This window comes from Pan paniscus, chromosome 5 (genome assembly GCF_029289425.2).
Source record: "Pan paniscus chromosome 5, NHGRI_mPanPan1-v2.0_pri, whole genome shotgun sequence".
Taxonomy (NCBI): Eukaryota; Metazoa; Chordata; class Mammalia; order Primates; family Hominidae; genus Pan; species Pan paniscus.
Window position 1 is genome coordinate 102,124,576 of NC_073254.2, and position 25,075 is coordinate 102,149,650.

Here is a 25,075-nt window from a genome sequence, read left to right on the forward strand (position 1 = left end):
AGCGCGATAAGAGAGATAAACACATAAATATCGTGGTTTTTACTGTAGCAAATGTCAAAGGAAATATGAAAAAATACTATTAGAAATTTGGAGAAGGATGGCGATTTTTCTGAATGATAAGATGAGTGCTTGTGTGACTGCAGCTCGGCTGCCAATCAGGCTGTCATCCAGTGAGGATGACCTAGTGTCAGGTCTTCATCTATCCACTGCCATGTCCTACTTTAGGTAGTAGGCAGGTGTGGTCAACAAGGACAATCTATTCTGGGTTCAATGCCTTTTACAGTTGTCTTACTATTGACAAGGAACCTATTTTGAACTTGATATCCTAAAACAACTCAAATTTTATGTGATGCGCCTTAAACAGATAAGTACTGAGTGTTTTGGCATATTACATATGGAACTTATTTTCTCTAATGTGATACAGTCTCATAAAAATATATACTACAATGCACATGACTTATATATTGGTATTGGCTTATATTCTGCCATCTTCTAGAATTATCTAGTCAAACTGTGATAGGCTATACCAGGACATTCTGAAATTTTATCAAGTGGACAAGGGATAATTATAGCCAACACTGAGAAAAAGGATGCTTAAAGAAATATTCAGTGACTGACCCTTGTGTCAAGTAAAACTTTAAGCAAGAAAACGTATGTGATAATGGTAGCTACCCATCTAGAGAATTGAGTATGTGTCAGAAATGCTTTTATTATTTTACAACGTAAAAACTTTTAAGACATAATTATTATCACGTTTCTATATGCATAACACTTAGTTTAAACTCATGCTTTCATCTTCTTTGTCAAGAAGAACAATCTTGAGCTTGGAAAGATCAGAATAAGGATAAGATAAACCCAAAACCCACGAACAATATAGAGATTCTAAGAGTGGCTCTAAAATAACTTAAGTCTCATGATCTGAACAAAATCACATGAATAATTTGGGGTGGGGGAAGAGTTCTCAGAAACAAATTTTTGAGGAGCCAGAAAAAACAGAGAATGGGCCATTGTGGTGTACATTTCCAAAGAGGAGAGACAAATTCCTCAAATCATAAACCAGAAGATTTGATGTTCATTTTGGGCAAGATTCTTGACTGGATTATTAAAACCTTGCCTTTTAATACTTGAAAAGAAAGTAGGGATAATAAGAAATAAATCAACTGAGATTAAACTAATTGTTGGTAGAGTTACTAAGTTGGCAGGAAATAATGATCTAAATATGGCATATCATGATTGCAGCAAGATGTTGGACAGAGTCTCTTAAAATATTTCACTTTGTATTCAGGGCAGAGAATTATAAATTGGATAAGGGGAGTTAGTTGAGTTTAAAATGGGTTGAATAACTTCGATGAAGGAGTCAGTGTCAACCTAAAGGGATTTCCAAGAGCATCTTTCCTATCCTATGCAATGTTTCTACCTGTGGTTTGAGCAAGGTTTCTCAACTCTGAAAGTGCCAAAGCTGAGACAGATAGCAAATACCCATGTGACGGAAACAGGACATAAAAGATCTCAAATGGCTTAAATAATGAGCCAAGTCAAACAAAAATTAAACATAAAAAAATAGGGCCTTTCGCATGGGTTGAAAGAACTGGAGCATTATTACAAGAGAGGGGGAGAGAAATATTAGAGAATGGGGAACAAAAAACAGGGGATTTTAGTGAAAGGACAGTGTATTAATTTTCTAGGGATGCCATAACAAAGTACCAAAAATTAGGTAGCTTAAAACAATGGAAATTTTATTATCTCACAGTTCTAAGGGCCAGAGGTCCAAAATCAAGGTACTAGCAATGCTATGCTCTCTCTGGCAGCTGTCCCTTCCTTGCCTGTTCTAGCTTGTTTGCCAGCAATATTTATCGTCTCCCTGTGGGTTTACACCACCTTCCCTCTGTGCATGTCTGTCACTATGTTCTCATTTCCCCGTTTCATAAGAACCCCAGTCATATTGGATTAGGGCCCACCCTAATGACCTCATTTTACTTGATCACCTCTGTAAAGACCCTGTTTCCCAATAAGGTCACATTCTGAGGTACTAGGGGTTAGAACTTCAACCTATCTCTTTGGAAGGACACAATTCAGCCCATAACAAACAGCTCGGTGTGAATTAACAGTAATCTGCCAATCATGAAAGCCATGACTGCATAGATCAGGAAGAAAGGGACAGTTCAGCCTCACTGGACAGAAAACACCCGGGGAATGGCAGTCAGTTCTGGGCCTTTGACAGACACATACAAGGGAAAGCAATCAGCACGAGGAGGGAACTTAAAACCAAATGATTGAAGCCTGGTTTGGAGGAAACAGGAATGTTTAGCCTGAGGAAGAACAGTCATGAGGGAAATGAAAGCTGCCTTCAAATACACAATCAGCTGGCTGAAAGTAGAACAAGAGTTGTTTTTTATGGCTCTGAGGTCAGAATTATATTACTAAAAGAGATTGATTCAACTGGATGAAAAGAAGATTCTAAAAGGTAGTGTGTCCACAGGCAGTTGGGATTTCATGAGAAATACTGAATTCTCTATCTTTGGATGTCTTCAAGCAAAGGCTTAACACAGAGAGAGGAATCAAAGCATTGGAAATTAGCTTGGATCATGAAGCTTCTGACCTTGATACTCAAGAATTCTATAAAGAAGATTTTCATTTAAGTAAAGAATGTTAATGTCCAGACAAAATAACACATGATATCTTATAAGGAAATGGAATGTGCTAACCAAAATTTGGAATTCTTTTTTATTAAAGACAATGTGGAGGAAAGAAAAATGAGAGGAATTGCATATTTTAACTCCACAAATAAAAAATAGATGGTTTAAGTAAACATAAAATATACTCAGTAAGAATATAGAAAAACCACAGAATCAAATAAAGGAAAGTGAAAGCCTTATCCAAGTCACAGGAATTTTAAAACAAAAGTAGAGTTTCAACTTTTATAGAAGAAATATGAGAGATGAAATCTAGAACAAGAAATAGAAAATTCAATAAGTACCAACATTTTTCCCCCAATACCCAGAAGCATAGAGGAAACAGAAAACACAGATACTAATCTGGTAAAGTGAACTGACTGCTCTGAAAGAGGTTTGGAGAGAAGAAGAGATCCAACGAAGATGTCCAATAGAAGGAGGCCATATGGGCAGGGGAAAGGGCACCAGCTTTGAAATAGGTCAGGAGACCAGATGGGCTTGGCTGGGCCACCAAACAACTGTACAAGGTTTTACAAAACACTTTTCTGCTTCTATTTGATCTGTTATTTAAAAAAAAAAACAGATGTTATTTTAACAGTTTTATCCAGATGCAAAATTGTGACACTGATGAATATCCATACATAGGGAATGAGGAAATACTTTGTCAGTATAAAGGCATAGGGATGTTCAACTTTAAAAGACAACAAGCAAGAAAAAGCCAATGTAGCTGCTTAACAGACTGAAACCAAAAGCAACTGATTAAAATACAATAATAGTTACTGTAAATGGGGATGTGCAAATATCTCTGCCAAATATCATAAGCCAAATGTACATATACAAAGATTTTTTTTACTTTCATGCAAAATAAAAAGGAAGTAACCAGCGTATTAATTATTACATGTAAAATGTTAGCTTTATATTATGAATGAAATTATGAGTACCATGTAAGCAGTTATTCAAGACTATTTCCATAAACCCACTCACACTCAAGACATTGCTTCGTATGATCCAAGATGTAATAGATCCCTAAGCTTGAGGCTACTTGCTTGGCTCCCAAGTCCAAATAATTTCACCTTCTAGGGAATGTGATTTAGGATTAAGTTCTCAAGTACTTTTTTTGCAATAGCAATTTCATTAAAATTCTCTACCATATTCATTTCAATACACATTTAATGACTACTGTAAGTGGCAACAAATGATTTTAAAATCTAAAGGAAGATAAACTAGAATGTATTAATATTACAGAATAATATATACAATATGCCATGAAGATTTAACATACAGAAAAACAATTCAAAGAGGCAGTAGTGACTGAGTGGGGTTTTAAAGGATAAGTAGGAGTTCATTCAACACACACACAAAAATGGAGAAACATTCCAAGGAGAATCTTCACTGGCAGGAAAGCAAGAAATAAAATTGAAGATTTGATAAACTACAATGCATTAAATAGTTCTGAAATAAAGTACCAGGAGTAGAGAATAGCAAGAGGTGAAGCAAGAAAAAAACAATTAGCTCTCAAAGGGCCTTCTGGGCCATCTTGGGAGCAAAGGCTTTTTCTTATTGGTAATAAAAATGCACTGAGAGATTTTGAGCATTTAAGTAATAGGCTCAGCTTGGCATTTCAGGAAGATGATTCCAGCTGCCATGTGGAGGGAGGATGTGAGCTACAGAAGAAGTGAGGAGTAGTGAGGGGAAAGAGGTGGGAAGGACCTGAATTAAAGCCATGACCAAGCAGAGCCATCACCTTCAAAGTGGAACTGGTGGGATTTTTGTAACCAATGAGATGTTTCAGACCTGCGGCAGATCCAGTCTCAGAGAGGGACCACAGAAGGGAAAACAGGTTTAGGGGCATACATTGGACCATTATTGTATTTTAGATGCCCAGAAAACATATACACCCACCTCTATATCATCTTCTTCCTTTCTAACTTCTGCACATTTGAAAAGCCTATTTTTACACAATAAAAAGCCTAATATTGTGGTTTTTTAAATTAAAGGTCTCTTTAAGAAAATAAAATGGATTTGTGTTTTCCCCCAGAGTAAAAATCAGGCACCAAAAAATGCTCCTTAAAAAACTACAGTTTCCTCAAATAATACCTACTCTAAATGCTGTAAAAGATATTATCCAATCAGAGACCAGTTAATCAAATTTTTATCAATAGAAAGTAACTGTATATGTCATACTCGGATATCAGAGTTCAAAGAATGGGAATGCAAAAGATATACTTAATAGCAAAACCGATTACAACTCTATCTTCCAGGATTCAAAGACTCTTACCATGGATGTGCTTTTATGCACCTCGCTCAAAACTGCATGTATGTGTGGAACTGCACTTGCCTTTGCTGGATGCTAAGTGGACCATCCTGCTTTGTGTAATGGCCTGCACTTAGTTTGAACAGAGGAATCTCAGGGGATGACAGCATCTTTAAAAGGACAGGGAACAGTGAGCCAAGTTTGCATTCCCCCTTGGCAACATAGGGCCAGACTCATAGGAATTTGGTCAAGACAGAAAGTGAAGTTTAACTGATATTTGACATGGTGTAGTTGAGAAGGCCAGGGTTGCTACAGTGTATGTCAACAAGCCCAATGAGAAAAACAGACGGTGCAAGGAGTATTTCCAAGACTCACACATTGGCAGGCTGACAGACGCTAACACATTTGGGTAGCAATAGCCAATCCAAAGTTTTCTTGCATAATTAATATATTTGGTAGTCTTGAGAAAAAACTTTTTCCATGAGGAACTTGCTTTGAAGGCAGACCTTCACTGCCAGGTCTCCTGAGAGACTCGTGTTTTCTAGCTCTCACTATCGCTATCTCTGACTCATCTCTCAAGTTTAAGGGAAAACATTCTTAGATGAGGAGGGGGAAGTGGGGGTTGCAACAAAATATTTGAGTGTCTCCAAATGTCTCCTATAATTAGAGCATCACATGACTTTGCTAAAGCTCAGATTTGAAAACCCTAGCTCTGGGCTTCATCCTGGAGAGGAAGAGAATAGGTAAGTTGTAGGGGCAGCCTGCCGCTGAGAGAAAGTACTTCAAATGACCCATCAGTGGTCCCTGAGGTCAGGAAACATTGTTATCCTTGAGACAAAGTAGTAATTTACCCTTGAGAGGAGCAGAGAAAAAGTTGTGGGCAATGTAGAGTGAGGAGTGAGTTTCCTCACTCAATGTAGAGTGAGTGAGATGAGAAGGGAGAGATTATCTCAACACTTTAGAAAATGACTAGAAAATACCAAACAAGCTTAGGTGGCCTTCCTAAGCCCCTTCAAAAATAACTCCCACTAAATTGGCTAACAATGGAAACAAATAATGTCCAAAAGAACAAGCTTTTATTGATTTGGACTCTTGGGTGAAAAGCATTTGGGGGAAACAAATCGACTCTAATCCTGCAGTGATAAAATATCATAATCTTTGACTTTTTGCGATTCATTATTTTTTCTTTTCATTTTTAAATTATTTATTTAATTATTTAGAGACAGAGTCTTGCTCTGTCACCCAGGCTAGAACTCAGTGGCACAATCATACCTCACCACTTACCACCATGCCTGGCTACTTTGTTATTGTTGCTGTTGTTGTTGTTGAGACAGGGTCTTGTTACGTTGCCCATGCTGGTCTCAAACTCCTGGCCTCAAGCAATCTTCCTATCTTAGCCTCCCAAAATGCTAAGATTACAGACATGAGCCACCGCACCTGGCCAATTATTTTAATCTTTCAAATTCTAACGCCTCAACACCTCAATATTAAGTTGATCAAAGCTTAAGATGGGTGGGATGCTAATTATTTTCTCTAGTTTGTTAAATATGACCCACACTTCTAACCCACAATCCTAACAGAGAATTCTACTTCATACCACTGAGCAGTAGGATGTTCCTGGGATGCTGGTTCAATTTGCCAGTATCCTCAGCTGAGAATGAGTCTCTTCACCAAAGGTCAGAGAGAATTCAAGCAGTCTCTGCCAGGTGAAATGACAGAAGACTGGCTAAGAACAATGCAATATGCCTTGGTGCTGGCAATGCAGCCTGCCTCTGCCTCTGGAGACCCCATCACCAGGGTTGATGCAACTTCAACATTGGATAAATTATATAGAAGAAAAATAAATAGCTTCTCCTTTGGGTCTGAGATTTTCAGATTTTTCCTGTAAAAACATTTTACTGTTCTATAAACAGTCTCCTATGGCCCTGGTTTTATTTTAATTATATATATCCATCTTTATTTTTTTCTTCTACCAAACCTGGGCAGTACACTATTGCACATTTAAAAGAAACCACATTCTTGGAATGAAATACCCTGAAATAGCATCTCCATGTTTCTTTGGACTGATATTCACAGCTTCCACATACATGAGTTTAGAATTTCTCTTGGCCATTGGGCAGCTTTGAGGAGGTTGGGAGGAGAGCCCATCTTTCTTCTGCAGGTCTCATAGGTTTTTGACCTACTTATTGCCCTTGAGTGAGACCAGGTGCCAGGAAAATTTTCTTGGAGCTCTGATCTACTTCCCGTCAAAACACAAAAGATTCTTATATTACATTTGTAAGTCATAAGAAGATTCATATTGGAGGCCAAGATTCCAATTATGAAATGAAAAGCTCTGTCCTCTCGAATTTGATTTTATATATGAAAACTTTACATATACACATATATATGCACACACATGCATATATGTAAGGATGTAATGATTTTAACATAACTCCTCAGAGGCAACTATAAGAAATGTTTGATGAATGTATTATTCTTATGTAATCAGAAGATTCTCTTAGTGTAACAGCTACTGAATGGAGTAGTAATTGTACAGAAAAGGCTTTCAGTGACAGACCCTTAGTGGGGCAAAATCCTGGAGAACACATCACAGAGGGTTGCAGCAGTCAACTATGAGGACCCCTATGAAACACAGCACCAGTGGCATAGGTTAGAGTAAACTTTTACATTCTCAAATGACTTTGGAAGAATGTACAACTTTGAGCTGTGATATTGTTGTACTTCTGGAAAGATGCCACTTCTAAGTGATAGCCATGGCCCTCCCACAGGAGACAGCCTGTGTCTCCCAGACCACCGCAATTATGCCTCGCCTCTCCTGGACTCTGCCCATAGCATAGGTCAAGATGCCACTACCCACTTACAGCACTCTCTCCTTTAGTGTCCCAAGGGAATGTTCAATACTGCATATGTGAATTTTGGTGAAATGCACTAGAAAAAAAAAAGCAGCATGATTCAGAAATAGTGAAGCAATAAAGCCCAATGTATAGTCAGTATTTTTCAGGGGTTCCATATATATGAATATTTCAGAGAATAATTAATTTATTTAAGTATCAAAATGCTTTTAAACGTGATGAATTTGGTGAAATGGAATCTAAAGTGCTATTACACTCTTTATTGCTTTCTCAATTCCTAAGCTTAACTTTACCATTATTAATAAATTGGCATTATTATTTTCTATGGTTAAGAACACAATCTAGAGCCGTGTTCATTTCCTACTAATCTCTTTGCCCTATCCTTACTCCAGTTCAGCCAAAATGAACCATTCCACAGTCCCCTTTACATTCCTCACTCTTGGCATTTGCAGCCCTTATTCAGGCATATTTGTTGATTGAATCTCTCTGGTTCTCATTTCCACAAACCAAGCTCTTCCCGTCTTTCCTGGACCAGCTGCTTTAGGAGGACTCCTATGAATCCCTTCTCTATTCAGCCTCTGAAAATAATATTTCCCTAAATAGATGCCATTTTTAAAATTTTTCATATTGACATTTATCACTTATTGTTACTTACTAATGTGAGTATAAGTTGTTTAGCGCTGTAGCTATATTTTATATACTCTAACTTACCCAATTGTGCCTTAAAACAGTGTCTGGAAAAAATAGATAATTTTATAAAAATATGTTTAACACATTTGTAGAGTGAATTTATACTTAGGGTTCTGGCTAGCCAAAACTGAAATTTGACACAGCTGGCAGGTGAACCTAAGTGAACCTCACCCTACTCCTAGCCCAAACTCCTTCATATCTATTCTACAATTGTTAACCTAACTAAGGGTTAAAAGTCTCCTTGAAAAAAATACTCAAACCATGTCCACAATTGGAATTTATGCCTTACTTCTGGTGCATGAAATGAATAGTACATGAATAAACTAAGTTGGGTGAGAAATCAGGCCTAATCTGCCTTAATTCTGGTGCATTTTCATAGAGCACATCACTTTATCTTAGAGTATCCTTTACTCCTCAGCCTCAGGAGTAAGGACATAGGTGATTGCAAAGATCAGCAGGGAGCTGAATTCTGGAGCCTAGGAGAGATGATGGCCACTGTGTCCGCTCAGCTCTCAGCTGCAACAGCATCCTTACTCCTCAGGCTTCAGCTCAGGGGGAGATAAAAAAAAAATTGTGGAAAAGGATTCTCAGCATGGTAAAGACAAGGACAGAAATGCTGGAGCATCTCAGGCTCATTGCATTCCTAGACTGGCACAGGGAACTAGAAATGATCCACACAGATCATGAACTCACAGAGGACACCTCGCAGTGTGTCCTGGAAACAGGAATGGGATTCTCACGGGAATAGAGTTCCTACATGAAAAAAAAATGGCTGCCATTAGCTAGTAAATTCGGTTTTATTGTTTAATCTGTCATCATTTTGTCTGAGACTAGATGTGGAACCATTTGGAAAATGAATGAATGAATAATCACACTTAGTAAAACTGAATTCTTAGAAAATAGGTTTTTTCCCATAGTAGATGTTAAATATTTTAGTAAAGTTTAACAGAAAGATATTTAAAATTAGAGAACATCAGAACCAGGGAGCTTAGTAAGTAACCAATCTAAACCCCTTGCTTTGCTGGTGAGAGAACTTTCCAGTCCTATGGCTAGTTGTCAACCAATGGCATCAAGATCAGTAACAAGACCTGCTGACTCCCAGTAGTGTAGCTTTCTCTGTATGTACCAGAACAGACATTCTCTAAAGCATGATGTGAAAATCAGTTTCACTTGGAGTCAAACTGGAGCCATGAGATATATGCATACTGAAGGGAATCAGGTTTGAGCCCCAGTGGCCAATTCAAGCCAATCAGCCTTAACGGCTCCTACTAACGGACAAGTCAAGTATTTTCCATTCCCAGTAAAAGAAAGTTAGAACTACATAGTATCTCAAAACATTTGATCTTTTCTTTAATAGAAGCCACAGCAAAAAGTATGCTGCCCTTAAATCATCACAACTCAGAAAAAAATGAATTTGAATTGCATGGACTTTGAGAGGCTTTTATTTCTAGGATTTTTTTTTTTTAATTAAGGGGAAAAAGAAAAAACAGAAAAGGAAATCTGTGGATAGCAATAGCAAAAGGATAAATTTATCTGGAAATTTTCACTTGGCAACTGAAATTCTGCTTGGAAATCAGAATTTTTTTTTAATTACAAAGGAAATTTAGTTGTAGTGACAGTCTTTCATTCATCCAATAAATATGTATTAAGGGCCAACATCCTTCCAGGAACTGTGCTAGAGATGGAAAAAATCGCAAGAACCTAATGGAGCTAAGCCCAGGCATATGGAGGTGGACAGCATGGAGGGCTTCTCGTTGCTGAGTCTTTAGGGACAACAGTTGTTAACTACATGAAGCCTGAGTTGAAGGGTATTGCAGACAGAGGCAAAAGAGAGCACATTGTTCCAGGAACAGAAAGAAGCCCAGTGAGCCTGGAATGCTGAGCGTGGGAAAGAGGTGGGGTGACAAAGGAGGCTGGAGGGTAGAGGAAAGACTACCTTGGGAATTTGAGCTGGGTCCAAGGGTAAAGACCTATCAGAACTATAAAGAAATTCTTATATGATCTGATTCGTATTTTCAAAATAATCAACATTAAATGGCTTTTAGTCTAAGCACATAAGATGCTCGGTTAAACTTAGAGATACTGTTTTTCACCTATCAGATTGGCAAAAAGAAAAAAGTTTGAGAGGGGTGAAGAAACAGGCATTTTCACACATTTCTGGCAGGAGTAATATCAATTTGGTAATATATATTAAAATTAAAAACACACATACCTTTCACCTAGCAGTCCCAGTTCTCGAGCTCTGTCTTGCAGTTATGTTCACACTCACGTAGACTGACATATGTACAACTTTATTCATTTCAGCATTGTTTCTAGTAGCAAACTACCGGAAACATTAAATACCCACTAAAAGCAGGTTGGCTACATTGTCAGCACAATATGATACACTTGCACTTAAAAAACAAAAAAGAACTTCCATAAATGGAAAGGTCACCAAGATACAACACATATTTTTAAAGTACAAAACAATGTGTACAGCATGGTATCTTTATGTAAAAGGGGAAGACATATTAATATATTTTATTGGATATGTATATAACATTTATGGGATAACACACACACACGAAATCCTCACCATCATTGTCTGTGTGGAGAGAAACTGAGTGGCCAGGAGATAGAGGTGCAGGGATCCTTTCTGGTGGATGCCATCTTTTACGATCTTTGCCCAAAGTGTTTCTAGGAGTGATGTAAGCAGAGCCAAGGCAGAGTGGGTTGAGGACTGGACTGATTAGGAAGTGATGGCCATGAGACCACTTTCAGGAAGTCTGGTTGTGGAAAGGGACAGCAATAGGGCAGGGCTTAGGGTGAGCTGAAGGAACAATGTCAGACTGAGAAAAGTCTCTTTTTGACTGAGAAACAGACACAAAATTATTTATAAATACAGACATAGAGAGAAACAAACGTGAACGATATAGGATAAAGAAGGCAATATTGAAATAAAGAAAGGGAGGAAATGGAAATACTACGAACTTCCAAACAAGCGCAAGTCCAAGGATTATAGCTTTCCTTTTTTCTTTCCTTTTTATCTGCCCTCAATTGGCTTTAGAATCATGGTTTGTACCAAGCAAGACTCACGAAATGTTTTTTTACCCTTTCATATCATGCTGCCTGAGCTCATGCTTTGGGGTAACTTCCTTCATTTGTTACCATATGGCACATCCAAAAAGATATGCTATAGCAGACACTGCATGCCTGAATCAAAGCAAGATCCAAGTGGCATACACTTACCTGGATAGTGTATGCAAGCATTCTACAAGCCCTACAGCCCTCACCGTCCCTAGAGGGGCAGAGAATATCAGTCCTCCCTGTTCTTCCTTGGCCTCTTCGGACTGCCCAGTCTTGAGTCTCTGGCTGCTGGTGAATCCTCCACCAAGGGCAGTGCTTCCAGCACGACCAGACCCCCACTCAGTATGCAGGACTATACAGTATACAAGACTATACAGTATACAGGACTGAGTGTGGGTCTGGACCTGCTGGAAGCATAGCCCTTGGCAGGACACAGCCCCACTGTCTAAGTTTCCAGTGCTTTCTATGCCCCAGCATAGAAATTCCTGTCTAAGTTTTCAGTGTTTTCTATGCCCCGCCATTCCAACCCTCTTTCTGGCATTTTCTAAGTGAAAAATTTGTCTCACACTCCCCCTAGTGACAGCCTCAGGAAACCTTTTCATGGCCTAAAGCACAGCTCATTGATAGCAAAAAGAGCCAGCCCTGAATGCTGCTGATTGTAGGAATGGGCACCTCATTTCCCACTCCCCACCTGACACATATGCTGCTGCTGTTTTCTGTGATTAGAAAGAAATATTCGGCAAACCCAATATCTAGAAATTAACAGACTGAAGGGAATGAGTGTCTGTCACAGCGTAAACAAGCTCTTCCTTGTTTTGTGAGAAGAAAAGTGTTAGAAGCAGGAAGACTGTATACATAAAAAAGGAGAAAGGGGGAATGTGGAATATGATAGATCTGTCCCAGTCTGCACTAGTGATCCCAAAGTCAAGGCAGTGAAATCACAGCCACACTTAGAGGCTCAACTTGAGAAGACAGACATCTCAAGGTTTAGTGAACTAAGACAGGGAGGAAATGGAAAAATTTCCTGTGGAAATTTCCTCCCTTTCTTAATCTGCAATACCCTTCATCCCAGTACCTGTGGAACAGGCGGCTGAAGGATGCCATGATGGCAGCCAGTAAATGTTTGAAGGGCTGAAATGTGGAAGATTAAACTTCCTTTGTTTAGAGCAACTCCAAATCAGTGGTTCTGAACCATCTGAGGGTCAGTTTGAGAACTGATGAATCTATGGCCTTTCTCTGTAGAAAAATGTAATTTCTTATTACATGGAGAGTCACAGAAAAAAAAAACATTAATGGCTAATAAACACAAAAAGAGATGCTCAATTTCCCTTAGAAATTCAGGCCAAAGTAATAGGGATCTACCATTTTTTAATCTGTCAATTTGGAAAAGATTCAAAAATTTAACAATACAAAGCACACTTGACACTTGAACAACACGGGTTTAAACTGTGCAGTTGCACTTATATGTGAATTTTCTTCTGCCTCTACCACCCCTAAAATGGCAGGACCAACCCCTCCTCTTCCTCAGCCTACTCACCATGAAGATGATGAGGATGAAGGCCTTTATGATGATCTACTTCTTAATGAATTGTTACTAAATTTCTACTTATGATTTTCTTAATAACATTTTCTTTACTCTGGCTTACCTTACTGTAAGAATATAGTATATAGTACATATAATATACAAAATTTGTGTTAATTGATTATGTTATCAGTAAGGCTTCCAGTCAACAGTAGTCTATTAGTAAAATTTTGGGGGAGTCAAAAGTTACAGGTGGATTTTCAACTGCATGTGGGTCAGCACCCGTAATCTCTGCATTGTTCAAGGACCAACTCTATTGTTACGAGTGTGGAAAAACAGGTACACTTATGCTATTGATGCATTATAAATCAGTGCCATCTTTTCAGAGAATGCTCCATACGTTAAGATCTCCCCCACACCATAGCTTTAGTTCACCTCTAGGCCTATGGTTTTCCAATGTAAATCAGCCATTTAACTCAGACCCATTTTTAATATTTAAACATAAATAATCAACTGTCAGCTTGACATCTTTAACTGACTGTCTCAAAAATTCTTGAAATCCATCCATGTTCAAGACAGAACTCAAAACTCTCACAAAGTTGGTCTCCTGATAGCATTCCATGGTGGTATGTAGCAACTCCATCCATCTAGTTGCTGTAGTTGGAAATCTCAGCAACTTGTGGGCATTTCCCTCTAACTACTTCTCCCCACTTCCCATGTCACTACACCATTTAAGCAATCACTTCTCATCTGAGTGACTGTAATAATTTCCTAGCTTGTGTCCTAACACTCACTCTGCTCCTCTGATGGCTATCCTCATTGCAGTCAGAGTGACCTTTTCAAAACTCAAATCTAAGTTCACCAATCCGTATGCTTAAAGTCCTGCCATTGCTTTTAAGATAAAGACAAAAATCCTAAACACAATCTGCCAACCCTACACAGACTCATTTCTAACTACCTTTCCAGCCTCCTCTACCTGCTTCTTTCCTTCATTCTCACACTGTAGCACTCTAGCTTCTTTCTCTTCCTTTGAAGTTTTTTTTTCTTTTTCCTGCTACAGGGCCTTTTTATATGTTTCTTTTGTCTAAAGTGATCTCCCTCTCTTCATCTAGTTAAGACTTATTCAGGACATAATCTCAATTCCCTGGAGAAGGCTCCTGTCTCCCCAGTTCAGCTCTATGTTCTTTTCTTACTTGTATATGAAATCATGGGACGATGTCTTTTTCTTCATGGCACTTACAGCAATTTGTAATGATGCCTAATCTATGTGACTATTTTAGTTCTATCTTTTCTATTACCAAACCATAATCTTCATGTCAGCAGAGACTTTCTATTTTCCAGTATATGCTACTTATCTTGAAATAGTGAGAGATGGGCCCTGTGTATGTATGTGTTTGCTTGCATGTGTGTGTGTGCCAGAAAATACCCAAAAGTGTTAACAGTGGTTATCTCTAGGTGATGCACGTTAAACTTTTTATTTTTTCTGCATTTTGTATATGTTATGCAATAGGTCTGCATTTATTTATAACCAGACAAAATCAATAATAATTGTACTATTAAAAGGCTTCATTAACTTAATTTCAGAGGAAATGCCTGCCAGCTACCTACACCAAAAATAAGTGGACCACAAAGGATTACCAGAAAAAGTAAGAAAAATTAGCATCATGAAAGAGAGTGTCTAAGATAAAATAACTAGCTATGGAGTAAACAACAGGACAGAAGAGGTTTTTTTTTTTTTAATCTCAATTGGTATCTTCAGAGACATTTGAGGAATATCATTTTTATAACTGGTATGAAAAAGAGGGCAATCAGAAAACAAGATATTTATCTAATTAAAAATATATTTGAGGCCAGGCATGGTGGCTCATGCCTGTAATCCCAGCACTTTGGTTGGCCAAGGCATGTGGGTCACCTGAGGTCAGGAGTTCAAGACCAGCCTGGCCAACATGGTAAAATCCCATCTCTACTGAAAAATAAATAAATAAATACAAAAATTAGCCAGGCATGGTGGTGCTTGCCTGTAATCCTAGCTACTTCGGAGCCTGAGGCAGGAGAATTGCTTGAATCTGAGAGGTGGAGGTTGCAGTGAGCTGAGTTTGCACTGCTGCACTCCAGCCTGGGCAACAAAGCAAGACTCTGTCTCAAAAATAAAAATAAAAATATATTTGCATAAGGGCAGTGAAAAAGCTGCATAATAAAATCTATAAATCTGAAGTCAGTGAGCAGAAAGAGAAATAAAGGCAGTCTCCCAAAACAGAAAAAATTTAAAGAAATGGGAAATATGAAGATAAGTTTAAAAACATAGAAAACAGTCCAGGTAATCTAACCTATGTCCAAAAAGTGTTTAAGAAAGATGCTGTAGGAACTATATAGAAGAGTGGTTGGGGGAGAAAAAGAAGGGAAGAAACAGAGAGGAAAGAAGGAAGGAAGGAAAGAATATAACAGTAATATAAATATTGGCAATGTGAAAACACTACAATAAATAAAATCAGGTCAAGGGAAGTGAGAAGTGTAAGTACACTAAAACTTTCATTTCTGTGGGAGTTAATAGATGCTGTGAATCTATAAATCAAAACACAGTCCTTCAACTACCAGAAAAAAACTGAAAATAATAATATAACCAACACATTTAGGAAATCAAGAAAGAAAAATAGAATTGTTTAAATTTATTTTAATCCCTCATCTTATAAATCACTGGGTTAATGCATGTAGTCTAAAGTTGATAAATTGGGAACTTCAAATTATAATGTCAATTCCAGAAGAAGTAAAAGACAATGGGACTACTTCTGGGGAGTAGGACTAACTTAACAGGAAGTAGTAAGGAAGAGATCTTTACTTCTAATTTTATACATTTCAATATCTTGTAATTTATCTGTGCATATGTATACATGCATTATTTCCAAAATGTTTTTTAAAAGTTAAAGTAATTTGAGAGTCTACGAATGCTGTCTTTGAGTCCAGCAATGCCTCTAAAAGACTGTATAATGAAGCACTTGGTGAAGTCTAGCTCCTTTCAGAATTGACTTCACCAAGTGCTAACATTAATGTGCTAGCTTTTACCAAATATTGCTTTGAAAAACCATAAAAAATATTTTCTTGTTTACTGTAAAACTTGTTGAGGACATCATTAATGACATGAATCATCATTCACTGTATAGGGGTCCTTGAGTGAATCTCTTCATGTCAGTGCTAAATGAAGCTTGCTTCTGCTCAAGAATTGTTTTGCTCTCTCCTTGGTTATGTTCACCTTTTTCACCAAGAGTGAAATTTGAAGCCCTACCCCAGTGTATTAGTCTGTTCTCACACTGCTGGTAAAGACAACCTGGGACTGGGTAGTTTATAAAGAAAAAGAGGTTTAATGGACTTACAGTGCCACGTGGCTGGGGAGGCCTCACAATCATGGTGGAAGGCAAAAGGCATATCTTACATGGCGGCAGGCGAGAGAGAATCAGAGAGCCAATCGAAAAAGGAAACCCCTTATAAAAACCATCACATCTCATGAGACTTATTCACTACCATAACAGTATGGGGGAAACTGCCCCCATGATTCAAGTATCTCACACTGGGTCCCACCCATAACATGTGGGAATTACGGGATGAGATTTGGATGGGGACACAGCCAAACCGTATCACCCAGCAATTATGTCATTTTATATGAGGAGCATAGTTGTATTTTCTTCCCCTTGGTCCTGGTTTTCTATTAATACTTTATCATTTACTTTTGTTCCCTGTGATACAAATGTGTAAAAAAAATCTGTAAATTGAAGTGGGAAATAAACAAGTGAATTTTGTTACATAGTTAAATATATTATTTATGATCATTAATAAAACACATAATCCCTCTATGTTCTCAAGTTGTCAAATCTTACCCAACAATTCATTTTGCCATTACTTTTGGGATTATACTGGCTAAATTTAGATATAGTTATATAAAATACAGAGCAAAATATCCTCAGCATTTCTTGAACTGGGCAAAAGTTCCAAGCAGACATGCAAAAGAAAAGCTTGAATACGATAAATATAAATGCCAAATATAAAGAAAAAATTGCCAATAGCTAGAGCAGTCCAAAGATGGGAATGGGCTGCCCTGTCCCCAGGAATTTGCCCTCTTATGAGACTTTAGACTGCTTTCTGATGGAGGTAGAGAGACAGAACACATGTTAGATACTCCTCACTAGCAAACACTACCACAGTATCCCTGTCTCACGCCATTTCAGTGTTTGAAAATATCACAGGATTCTATTGCAAATGTTCAGGGTGGTAGATCCAATGTCTAAATCTCTCCGCTACCCTTTCCATCTCCCCTATTTGAAGGTAAGCATTAGTCTCATTGGCTGTTTGCTCTGTCAGTCTCAGTTGTCATGGCAGAATATCTACTCTGTCATGAGTTTATTTTTTGATCTTCATCAATTATATGGATTAGTAAGAAGATTTCTGCAAAGGACAAATAATGCTAAATCAGCAGCCCTGTATGTAACTACCAAGAAGTTATGTACAACATTAATATTGGTGCATGGTTCTGCTTGAGATCACCTCAATGTCTGATTCGGCTGCAGATCAGAGACATTATACTGATTCCAGCTGTTTTGCAAGCAAGTTGTGGTAGTCATCTAATACTTATGACCCCTGGTACAATTTGCAACCCCCAGTCTTCATGACTTGCTGAATTATTGCAGTACCCATTCTTCTTTATCTCCTATTTCAAAGGTTATACTTAAACAGACATGGTTACTCAGCATTACAGACCAGAATTACTTCAAATGAATTGGGAAAGACTCAGGAAAGAAATTCCAGAGAAAGACTTGAATCTTTAAAAGAGTCATGCAGAACAATGTCATATAAGGTCATGGAACAGAGAGTCACTAGACCACATAGGACTTTAATTCTCTGAGAATGGAAACTGTAATGACTCATTCAGACCAAAGGAGGCCGTAGTGCCTAATATCCACACAATTCACTCAGAGTGTAAATCACAACTTATCCTGGGGTGGAGAAGCAGGAAGCCGAGGAGGGCAGAGAGATGAGTCCTGAGTTGGGGTTGGAGTGTGGGAACGAAACTGAGAACTGAACAACACATAAACTGTACCGCCAAACCCAGACACATCTAGACCTGTGTTCAGAAAAAATAATACCATCTTTAAAATGTTATCCTTCTCCATGGTTTTGCTATTTTTTGTTTCCTTAGTTCTATGGAGAAATTTCATATTAAATAAAAAACCTCAAAAATTATAGATGCTCCATAAATGATAAATTAGGAAGTGATTCTCCACTTTAACAAAAAGATATTTAGCTCCACAAAAGAAAAGGTCGTAGCACTTTAAAAATGACTACATCCCTTTATACACCTACCTATATTATGATATATCATTTTGTACTAACCAGAATCCCAACAGGAAGCACCATGCTAAATTTATTATGCAAAAATCTCTGTAGCCCAACATTAATTGGCCGTTAACTAAAGCCTTTACCTAGAATATGCTCAATGCTGTGCTAGATGCTGAGAAACATTCAGAAGTATATATTTCTATCCAAAAGTGGGTTAAAGTTCAAAAAAGCTTAAAGTTGTGTTAGAAAGATGAGACATGCATATAAAGTCGCAAGAAGCACTAAAACCAGAATTTGTTCTAAATGTTAGAGTACATTCTTCAAGAGCTTCAGGAGACTACAGAAGCCATGAAGCCCAAATCGGTATGGGGAAACCTGAAAAATAGAAAAACTAGGAAAAATAGAAAATGAAGAAGCAGAACCAGACTATTTCCCCAGAGGGAGAGAAGAAATTGAATGTATGCAAATTGGAAATAGGTATAGAAGCTAACAAGATAGTCTGCAGACTGAAAAAGTCACTTCCAAAACACAAGGAAGATCCTCCACACTGTGGCTCTTTTTAAACAATGGGCCATATTTTAGATTCTAAATAGACCTAAGCAATTTGAGATGGCAATCCCTTCCACCTCTGCTCACTCACACAGACCTTTCTCCAACAGTTGTGAAGACTGAAGATATATAATGAAGATCAGAATTTAGAAAGAAGTTAACTGATAGCTATTGGTAGTAAACAAGACTTCAGCTATTGACCAGACAGATGATAAAACAGCCTCACTTTTTGCCAATTACATTATCTCCCTTTTTTCCACTAGCAACCTAATCAACCTTGATGGCAATTTGTAGCAAGTGTCGTGGTGACAGTTCACAAAGATTAACATTAGAGCTTTATTTGATTGTGAGTGGGTTGAAGAGACACTAGGTTTCAAAATCCATAAAATTGTTTTTTCATTACTTACAACATAATTTAGTGCTTGTCTGTGTTTGTCCCAGCCAAATATCATTCGCTAATAGCTGAAGTGAGTTCTCATTGACCAGTGAATTGTAAAAATTACATCATCAAAGTTGTTCCATTAAAAAACCCTCTGATGTTTTTTGCCTTCAGTGCTCCAGGTAAAAAAGTAAAGAGAACATTTTGACCTGGAAATAAGAATATAAAAGCCAAGCTGACATGCAGACAAATGGCAGGGTGACAATGTCACCTAATAACTTCTGTCTCTTGTGCTCCTTCCCCCTTCCAACCCTCACTCACACACCTGTTATTTCAAAGTGGTCCTGCCATTGCCAACAAAAGCAAGGATGACCAATGACCTAGGGGGTTGCTTTGTGGAAATCCCAGTTACTGACCTCACTGAAAGGACTGGGAGGGAATATCATCTTAAAGGAGCACTCATCCTAAAAGGATTAAGTTCGCCCTAAAACAAAATCATGTGTGACTCACCAGTGTGAAGTTCAACCTCCATCTTCCTTTCTGAAGCAGGTGTGGTCAAATAGGAAGCTGGTTGGGACTACGCACCCAAATAGGATAAGGATTTTGATAATTTTATGTAGCAAGGCAAGATCTAGAATATCAATAAATCCTTCAGCTTTGCTTTAAATTCAGAATCTCTACTCTTTTTTATGTCTGTAGTTTTCTACCTGGCTGTACAAGAGAATCATCTGGAAAGGTTTTTTAAAATGCTGGCACCTGCACCCACTCCAAACCAATTAAATCAGGATCTCTGAGGGTGAAGCCCAGGCACTGTTAGGCCCGCAACTCTCCAGATGATTCCAAGGTGTAATCAACTTTGACTACCAAAGTAGTCCAAGGTGCTCATTTGGCCTAAATAAGAACCACCTGGGCTGGGTTGGCGAGTGTAAAATCCCTGTCCATGTTTGGTGCTTGGAGCAGAAGAGGTGCTGAGAGGGGGCCTGAGGGTGTGCCTGGTCCCCAGGAGAAAGTGCAGACTCATATCAACCCAATTATAATCCTTGAACACCAGTGCAATTTGGGGATGAATGTACAACTATTCTTTTACTTTACTAGATGGCATTCTACTCTCACAAAGAGTTTTATCTTCTTCCCTATTTTACTTATCTATTTGTTAGCAGTGTAGACTCATGGATTCTTACTTTATTTAATGAGTTACAATTTTCTGATGCTCACATTGTCCCAGATTTTGCTCAAGCTAGCTCCTCTGTCCTTTGGACATGACCCCATCCTTTTATTCTGAGCACTTTCTTACTTTCAAGTACCACAAGATGTTCTGGATTCAGCTCATATACTCCCTGCACCAGCCATGGACTCAGTCATTTCTCCAAATAGCCTAAGTTCCTTTTAGTAAGGAATGGTATTTAGAAACCAGTACCCGGGCTCTAGGTTAGTTCATCTGCAAAGCAGAAGCGTTACTGTTTCTAAGCAAGTAGAGCACTCAGAAGTTTCTCTCCCTCCAGTAACCTTTCTGCTCCATTCCCTTATACCGAACCTCTTGCTGTTCAGCAATTTCATTAGTTTCTGGTTTATATTTCCTGGGCCCCTTTTTGGAAAAGTAAATACGTGTTTCAATTCTTTTTTTTTTTAACCACAAGTAGCATACTATATATATTTTGCACTTTTTAAAAAATGGAACATTTTGGAAGGATCACGCTATGCCATTTGATAGAAAACTTTGCTTTTTGTTTTTAAAGCTGCATAGTATTCAATCATGTATGTGTACTGCAGGGAAGGAAAGATTCTTTCCTCATCCATTAGTAGGTTCATGGTTGAGGCCCCATAACAAAAGGCAGATTAACAAGAGAAAAGCATGCCCATGTATTTAATATATTTTAGATAATACAGGAAACTTCATAAGGAAATGAAGACTCAAAGAAATAGGTAAACTTTTGTATTTTTACACTTAGGTTTGATGGAAAAGTAGATAGCCATGGAGAAGTCTGACTGGGCAAAAGGGGTATGATCTAATGATAATAAACTGGGAGGAACTTAGAAAGGCCTGTTTGTTAAGATTCCTCTCTGTGTCCCTTTTCTCCAGGTATAAGAAGGGCACCTCTCAAGTGAGAGTCTTATGACCAGCTTCAGAAGAGAAGGGTGGGAAGTCAGAAAGTAACCATCTTAGGATTTATACCCTGCTTCAGGGAGAAGGGGGGAAAAGGAAAAATGACCTTCCTACTTCTGCTGTTTCTCAAATGCCCAATGTTTTGGGGTAGCTCATCAGTACCATATTTATTTAACTAACTACCTATGTTTGGGCATTTGTTTCCAATATTTTGTGAACATATGTTTTCATTTCTCCTGGTTAAATACCTAAGAGTGGTATTGCTGGGTCATAGCATAGGCATATGTTTATTTTAAAAATAGCAGTTTTCTGAAGTGGTCGTACCATTTTATACTCTTATCAGGAATGTATGATAGTCCATAATGTTTCATACCATGGCCAACATTTAGTGCAGTCAGTCTTTTCAATTTCGATTATTCTAGTTGGTGTGGAATATTTTCTATGGTATCCTTTTGTGGGTAAAATTCACTTCCCCCAAGACAATGTTGAGCACCTATCCTTCTGCATAATGGTTATTTGCATTGAAATGTTGGTTCAAGCTTTGTTCATTTTTGAATGGGTTGACTTTTTGTTATTGATTTGTAGGAGTTTTTATATTTACAAATTTCAAATATATGTATTGAAAATATACTTTCCAAATCTATGGATTTTCTTTTTCTTTTTATTTATTTCTATTTTTTGAGATGGAGTCTCTGTCGCCCAGGCTGGTGTGCAGTGGCATGATCTTGGCTCACCACAACCTCCACCTCCTGGGCTCAGGTAATCCTTCCATCTCAGCCTCCCAAGTAGTTGGGATTACAGGCATGTGCCACCATGCCCAGCTAATTTTTGTATTTTTAGAAGAGCCAGGGTTTCACTGTGTTGGCCAGGCTGGTCTCAAACTCCTGGCCTCAAGTGATCCACCAGCCTCAGCCTCCCAAAGTGCTGGGATTACAGGCATGAGCCACTGTGCCCAGCCTGCCTTTCTATTTTTTAATGGCATCTTTAGATATTAAAAAGTTAATATTTATGATGTGGATTTTTAAATTTCTTTTATAATTAGTGCTTTTTCTATACCATTTAAGAAATCTTTACTCCAAATTTGCAAAGATATTCTCTTATGTGTTTTAGAAACTTTTAAATTTTAACTTTTTTGTTTAGATCTATAATTTATCTCAAATTAATTTTTGAGTATGCATGAGGTAGTGTTAATACCCTTTTTTTCATAAAATTAAACAGTCTAGTACTATTTGTTGAAAAGACTTTTCTTTTCCCTTTAAATAGCCTTGATCCCTTTGGAAAAAATCAGTTTACCGTGTATATATAGGTCTACTTTTGCACTCTCTATTCCGTTCTAGCTCTCTGTCTATGTTTATACCAGTTTCAAGATGTCTTAAGCAATACAGCCTAATAGTGTAGTCATTCCTTGATCTGCAGGGGAGGAATTCCAGGATACCCTGTAGATACCAAAATCTGCAGATGCTCAAGTCTTTTACATAAACTAACATAGTATTTGCGTATAACCTACACACATCCTCTCATATATTTCTCATATACTTTAAATCATCTCTAGATTACTTATAATACTTAATACAATGTAAATGCTATGTAAATAGTTGATATACTGTATTGTTTTTAAATTTGCATTATCTTTATTGTGGTATTGTTATTTTTATTGTTTTTTTCAAATGTTTTCTGTGTTGGTTGAACCTACAGATGCAAAAGCCACAGATATGAGCTGACTGTCTCTTGAAATTAGGTACAATGAAGCCTCTAACATTGTTCTTTTAGAAGATTGTTTTGGCTATTCTAGAGCCTCTTATTTCCCATATAAATTTGGAATCAGTTTTTTTTAATGTCTACACTTTAAAAATGTAGAACCAACATTTTGGTTGAAATTGGATTCAATCTATATTTAAATTTGTGGAGAATTAATATCTCAATAATAGTGAATTTTCAATCCATAAATGTTCTATATCTCTTATTAAGTCTTCTTTAATTTCTTTCAACAATGTAGTTTTCCATGTTGAGGTCTTGTATACATTTTGTTTAAATTATTCTTGAGAATGTTATGTTTTGAGTGCTTTATGGATAAAAATGTTTTCTTGTTTTGTTTTTTAATTGTTTGTGACTAACATATAGAAATAATATTTTAATATTGATCTTGTATACTGAGTCCTTCCTAAATTCACTTCTCAGTTCCAGTGGTTCTTCTGTAGATTCTTTAGGATTTTCTAAGTAAACAATGATTTCTCCTGTGAATATAAATAGAAGAAAAATAACTTCTCCCTATCTGATCTTTGTGACTTTTTCTTGTCTTTTTGCACTGACTAGTGCCTCAAGTACAAATGGAATGGTAAGAACAAACACTCTTGTTTCCAATCTTAAAAGGAAAGCATTCAATTTCACAACTAAATATAAGCTGTTGATTTTTAGTGAGTCCTCTTTATGAGATTGAGAAAATTTCTATCTTTAACTTCCTGAAAGCTTTTAATCATAAATGGATGTTGAATATTGTGAAGTGTTTTGTCTGCACCTATTGAGATGAATATATGATTTTTCTCCTTTTCTTAATGGTGAACTATGTTGATTGACTTTAAAATTTTAAACAAACCCTTTTATTCCTTGAAAACAAACACCTGATCATGATATAGTCATACACACAGACGCACACACAAACATACACACACACACACACACACACACACAACAACAACAAACATACTGCTGAATCCTATTTCCTATTATTTTGTGAAGGATTTCTATGTCTGTGCGCAGGGAAGATATTTGACTATAATTTTCTTTGTGTGCAATGTTTTTGTCTGGCTACATTATCAGGGTAATATTGGCCTCATAGAATAATATAGAAAGTATTCCTTTCAGCTCTATTTTCCAAAAGAATTTGTGAAAAGTTGGCAATATTTATTTCTTAAGTTGTTAATAGATTTTGCCAGTGAAACTATCTGGATGTATAGATTCTTTGTGAGGTTTTTGGTAACAAATTCAATTTATTTTATAGAACTATTTATATTTTCCATTTCTTCTCAGGTTAGTTTGATAAATTGCATTTTGAAGAAATGTTTCTATTTTATCTAAGTTGTCAAATATTACTGGTTTAATGCTGTTCATAATATTTCTTCTCAGATTATAACAGTCCTTTTAGAATTTCTGCAGCTCTTATAAATTTACAACGTATCATATTGTAATTAGTGCACAATATGGTAATTTTTAAGTGTGTCAGTTTTTATTTCCACAATTAGATGGCAGGCTTCCTATGAAAAGGTACTATTACTGAATCTGCCTTCAACCTTTACTCTAGTTTAGACTAAAAAAAGGCAAATGTGTTAACCTGAGAGGAGACCAGTCATTATCAATATGTTAGAACCTTAAACTATTGATGTGGAACACAGATGTTAAAAGAAGGTCAGGAAAGACTAAGCAGATAAAATTTGGAGCTGAGCCTTGAAAGGTAAATAAGAGCTTTCTAGAAAGACAAAATGGGGGTGAAAGAACATCTAGACAGAGGGAATAACATGGGCGAAGATGTACAGGCACAAGAGAGCATGGTGTTATGAGAAGACCTGTATCAACTGTAGGAGGATATGGTGTCAGGGATAATGAAACAAGTATCTAGGAAAGGCTTTCTGGCATAGATGGGCACTGGCCTGAGTGGGGTATGA